We start from the raw sequence: 6,331 nt of genomic DNA, 5'->3' as shown, positions 1-6,331 counted from the left end.
TCTCTATATATATATATATATATATATATATATATATATATGCTAGCAGGTAGACATGCATTGACCATTGACATGGATGACGGGGCAGGCAATATACAGTCAGAGGGAGGTTGACAGAGGAAAGGGGATGGAGGGAGATACGGGAGGAATGCAGTGGTTGTAGTGAACAGAGGTATGTCCTCTTAACTGTTGGTGAAAGGAGGTGATTGCAACCATATAATGAAGGAAGGTATATAGTTTGTTGAATATAAAACTGATGTTCTGGTCTGTAAATCTTCACTCAATTCACAATAGAAGGTTAAAAAATAAAAAGATTGCATAAAATCTTGCATCAATTTAGAATTTTAGTGCTTCTCACAGGAAGTTTTGCCTTGTTTTTATTTTGTGGCTGTTGCTGTTGTTCTGAATATTTTAAACATTTTTGCACAGATAGAGCAGAGCAATTTTAAGATGTAACTACACTGTACTATCCTCAAAGAAGAATTAAATCTTTAAAAAATAAATCTGTGTCTATACGGTGCAAAAACATCTGCTCAATTCAGATCTACTTGATTCATGTTATATGGAGATAGTGACCATGTGCTCTGACTTTCCAGGACTGTTAAATTTCAAATATTTTTCCCATTGTACCCATAAATATACTCATGTTTGTGGAGCATGTGTTGTTAATTATGGTGAATTGTACTCATTGGTTTTATTAATAAAATATTTTGAGAATTTATTAAGATACTAAAATGTGCTAGATATTTTGGAGTCCTATACATGAAGTCAAAGGAGCCCTGGCAACATAGTGTATTACAAACTGGGCTGCTAACTGAATAGTCAGAAGTTTGAATCTACCATTCGTTCCTCAGGAGAAAGATGGGGATTTCTGTTCCCATAAGGATTCACAGCCTTGTAAAGCCTATACATGGTCACTGTAGGTGGGAACCGACTCAGTAGAACACAACCACCACCATCACCACATGAAATCTAGATGTAATTAGATTCTGATATGGTGCTTTTTTCCTATGTATATCCCTTTCCTAAGCTAGCACATCTTTGTGGATTCACAATCAAACAAAAGCTAAAAAAATTTTAGTCTGAATACTAATGCTTATTTCGTTCACAAAAAAAAAAACAAACAGAATCTGTGTAAGAATATAAGAAAATTACTTGAAAAAGACAATGGAAAACTCATACTAAAGCATTTATTAATGTCTAACAAAGAAAGAACACTATATTGGGACACACACAAAAAAAAATTAAAAATAGATTATAAACATGTTCTCTGCAATCAAGGAACTGTCACTCACGCACTCTGGACCTAAGTTTTGTTTTTTTGTTGTATTTTGTTTACTTTTAATATGAAATTAAATGACAATAACAGCTCTTATAATACAAGGATTATGTTGTTGTTAAGGGCCATGGAGTCAGTTCCAACCCACAGGAACCCTATATAGAGTTTCTGAGAGCAGCTGGTGGGTTTGAATTGTTGACTTTGTATTTACCAGTCCATTACTTATCCTACAGCACACACCAGGGCTCTGCATGATTATAGGTTCTGTTATTGAATGGCTTAAAACAGGAAAGGTGTGCTTCAGTGTTGTATCCTTTCACTATGTTTATTCAATCTGCATGTTAATCGTATAATCTGAGAACCTGGATTATTTGAAGATGACTGTGGCATGAGGATTGGAGGAAGACTTATTAAAAACTAACGACATGCAGATGGCACAACCTTGTTTGTTGAAAGCAAAGAAGACTTGAAATACTAATGAAATAAAGAATACTGACTTTAGTATGAGTTGTACCTCAATGTAAAGAAAACAAAGATCCTCACAACTTGACTAATAAATATCATCAAGATAAATGGAGAAAAGACTGAAGTTGTCAAGACTTCATGTTGCTTAGATGCACAATCAACACTCATGGAAGCAGCAGTCAAGAAATCAAAGAACATATTATATTGGGCAAATTTGTTTCAAAATATTTCTTTAATATGTTAAAGAGCAAAGATATCACATTGAGGACTAAGATGCATTTGATCTAAGACATTGTATTTTAGGTCACCTAAGATGCATTTGAAATTTGAACAATGAATAAAGAAGGCCAAAGAAGAATTGGTAAATTTGAATTATGGTATTGAACAAGAATAGTAAAAGTGGTAAGGACTGCTGGAAGAACAAAATAATCGCTGTTGAAACAAGTATGCTAGAATTCTCCTTAGAGGCAAACATGGTAAGACTCATATTTTGAATATGACTTCCAGAGAACCAGTTCCTGGAGAAGCATATAATGTTTGGTAAAGTGGAGGGCCAGTGAGAAAGAGGACGTGCCAAATGAGATGGAATAACAAAGCAGCAGCAACCATGGGTTCAAACACAACAATTGTAAGAATGACTCAGAACTAGGCATTGTTTTATTCTATTATGCATATGGTTCCTATGAGTCAAAACCGACTAGATGGCATCTAAAAATAATAGATTCTCATCTTTATAGCAAGGAAACAGACGTGTCTTAAACTTGAGTTTTACATTCCTATTGTTTTTAATTAAAAAAAAGCTAACTTTTATTTTATCAGATTGTTAAAAGTAAAGATATCTAGTTGCAATTAGCTTCTCTTCTTTTTTGACTATTTTTCAAAGGTAGTTCAGACAATATCCTATAGAGTCAATGTTTGTTTGAAAGAAATGATCAATTCCATTTTCAATACCACGTAAAATGGAATCTGTTGATTTTCTGATTATGCTTTATGAAAAAGTTGCAAAATGTTATTTTACTGAATCTCTTTCTGTATCAATATGCATTTCTTAAATGTTTGACAATTATGTACGTATGTTTTGAAAAAAATGACCTTCTGAGGGATTTTCATATTCTATTATTAATCTTTCTTTTCTTGTCAGGTCTTGACTTATATGCATAGTGTATGTAAATTTAGTGTTTTCAGATTTGAAACTTGATTTTTTTTCTCAGTACAGCTGTATTAATATTCGTCTGAGAGTATGCAAGGTAATCATATTAAAACAAACTTACTGAGGTGGCTAGGGTAGAGCTTCAGTGAGGCTCAGCGTCAGCAAGCAATACCACAGAATACCAGTCAAAGAAGATTCAGAGCAGAGCTCCAAAACTCGGAAACACATAGGTAGGAATACTTAAAAAGTTTGAAGCTAGTGGAACTTGAAGTGGAAGTAAGAAATCACGTACTTTTGAATCGGCCAGGCTCAGCGGCCCAGAGCCGACAACTTGGGGGAGACCAAATGGCAAAACCAAGTGGAGCAGCAGACATACCATGGAAGAATGCTGCAGGAAACTAGGAACAAAGGTGGACAATACATTTTGTCAGCTTTGCTTTGTTCTGATTTTCTTTTTCTTTTTTTTTTTTTAATATTTCTTCATTGGCCCATCACTGTTTGCAGAACTCCATTCTGGTGACAAGAGGGAGTGCCTGAGCGAGTGGACAATCCCCACCCTCACCACTGGTGGGTTCTTCTGCCCCGCATGTGCACAGATACTTTCAGACTGAGAGGCAGCCCTGAACTGTTTTTTGTTTTTTTTTTAATCCAGAAAAAGCCAGAACGAGGGGTTTAGAGAGGGAAAAAGTTTAAAAACACAACAGGCCAAAAATTTAATTAAATCCTGAGGTATAGCGTAACAACCAACAATGTCATCTTGAAATCTATCAGACAGCTTTGAAAACAAGAAGTTGAAAGAGGACATTATAGTCATACTCATATTAGGCTACAGATTTTTTTTTTCTTTCTTTGCTGTTGCAGTTTTTTTGTTTTATGCTCCCCCTTCTATCTTTGGAGGATTCATTCTCTCCCTATATTACCCAAAAAGAGACAGCAACTGCTAAAATCACACTCTATAAAACTCCAAAATCCAGGCAATAACCAATACCAACTGCCATATACCAGGGAGGCAGACAACACCTGTGAAAGTTACTCTGAGTTAAGCAATAAGAAGAGTTAAAAGGGAAGCCCACATCCTAATCACATCTACCTGGAAGCAGTCATAAAGCATAAAAAATGCCAAAACACATACTCAAGTATTAAGGCCACAGATAAACACGAAACACGTCCAAGAAGCAAAAGGAGATGACCATATCAGCACATGTCCAGAAACAAGATAAAATGTCTGAGACAAATGACCTGGAGGTAGACCTAGACTACATTCTGGAAGGAGGGCAGGCTTTGGAAATGCCTGAGAAGGAATTCAGAAAAAAATGATTGTAAAAAGTTTCAAAACACTTTACAATGGAGTTGAGAAAAACAAGGAAGAAGTCAAGAAAGTGATACCGGAACAGTCAAATACATAGATACAGCATTGAAAATAATTCAAAACCTACAGAAAGAGGTCCAAACTATCCATAATAGAATAACAGAAATAGACAATACACTGAAAGGGCACAGGAGTAGAATAGAAGAGATGTAAGGCAGAAGAAGTGAGCTGGAAGACAAATATCTCAACACCAATAAGATAGAAGAACAAACAAATAAAAGGATAAAAGAATATGAAGAAAGTCTAAGATACATGTTGGACAACATGAATAGGAATAACTTAAGAATTATAGGCATTCCAGAACAAGAAGAATCACACAAGTCCACAGAGGAAATCAATGAAGAAGTGCTTGAAGAAAATTTCTCTAACATGTTGAAAAGTGAAAAGCTAAACATTCAAAAAGGTCAACAAACCCCAGGAAGGATAGACCCCAAAAGAAAATCATTGAGAAACACCATAATGAAGCTTTCCAAAATCAAAGATAAGGAGACACTCCTGAAAGCAGCCAGGGAACACAGAAGTGTAACATAAAAAAGCAAGCAAGTCTGATTAAGCTAGGATCTCTCAGCAGAAAACTTGCAAGCAAGAAGGCAATGGGGAAACATATAAAACACTGAAAGAAAAAAAAAGAAAGAAAGAAAAAAAAAACAACCTGCCAACCAAGAACATTTATCCAGCAAAGCTATCAATAAAATACAATGGTATAATCAAAACATTCCATGATAAACAGAAGCTAAGGGATTTTGCCAAAGCCAACCATGCACTACAAAACATTCTAAAGGGAGTTTTGTGGACTGAGAACCAACAGGAACAGACAACAACCAGAGATTGAAATGTGTGGCAGCACCTCTCAGAACTAAATCGACAGAAGGAACTACCGAGAACATAAACAAAACTATAAGAACTAACTCAGATAATACATGAGGTCAGTCTATGACCAAAACGAGTACAATGTAAAAGAAAGTAAACACGTAGGAACAGAGATCCAGAAGGTGAAAAGTTCAGGTAGATTGCAGGATAAAATAGACTGCATTAAATGAAGGGGAAAGTTTATGGACTACCAGGTAACCTGAAAGAAAATTAACACTTCACAGCATACCAAGAAAATGAAAATCTAAGAAGAACATGGAAACATTAAACTATGAGGAAACTCACAAGAAAGAACACAAAAAGCATGAAATCAGCAAAGGAAGCCACACAGAACAAAGAAAGCAACAACACCACAAAAAAAAACACAAACATAATGACAGCAATTAAGTCATACCTATCAATAATTACACTTAATGTAGATGGATTAAATGCACCAGTTAAGAAACAGAAGTGGCAAAATGGATAAGAATAAAAGAACCTTCAATATGCTGTCTGCAAGAGACACATCTCACACACAGAGACAAAAAAAAAAAAATTTTAAGTCAAAGGATGAAAAAATATATACCAAGCTAATTGCAGTAAAAAATGAACTGGAGTGATAGTATTAATCTCTGGTAAAATAAACTTTAAGAAGATAACAAACAAGATGGTGTGTCAGGTGGATGTGTAGTAAAGAGCTCCGCCAACAACAACACAGACTACCCGACCAAGCAGGCTCAGAGGATGGTCCCAGAACTCTGAACCACATATAAGGGAATACTTAGAAGGTTGGGAGGCTAACAGCTGGGGGAATTTGTGGCAGAAGTAAGAAATCTATTGCTTTCTAGTCTGGGACACTAGGCACTCCAGGATCTGCCATCTTGGGAGAGGCCACATGGGGGAAGGATCGGAGCAGACACAGGTGCCTGGCAGAACCGCTGAGATAAAGGTGTGGGCATTCATTTTTTTGGTATCTGTTCATTGGTCCATTGCTGTCTGGGCACCTCCATTCTGGTGACTATAGGGGTGCCTGAGCTAGTGGGCACCCCAGCCCCACCCTCAGAGGGTTCTACCATGCATGCACATAGATTTCCTGGAAATGTAAAGAGACAGTTTCCAATTAAAACCAAATGGCCACAGCCAGCCCTGAACTGTTTCCAACTAGAAAAAAGGCCTGAACGGGGATTGTGGAGCTGGACAAACAGACAAAAGAGGAAAT

The sequence above is a fragment of the Chrysochloris asiatica genome, unplaced genomic scaffold (genome assembly GCF_000296735.1).
Source record: "Chrysochloris asiatica unplaced genomic scaffold, ChrAsi1.0 scaffold00464, whole genome shotgun sequence".
Lineage (NCBI taxonomy): Eukaryota > Metazoa > Chordata > Mammalia > Afrosoricida > Chrysochloridae > Chrysochloris > Chrysochloris asiatica.
This window is presented reverse-complemented; position numbering follows the sequence as displayed.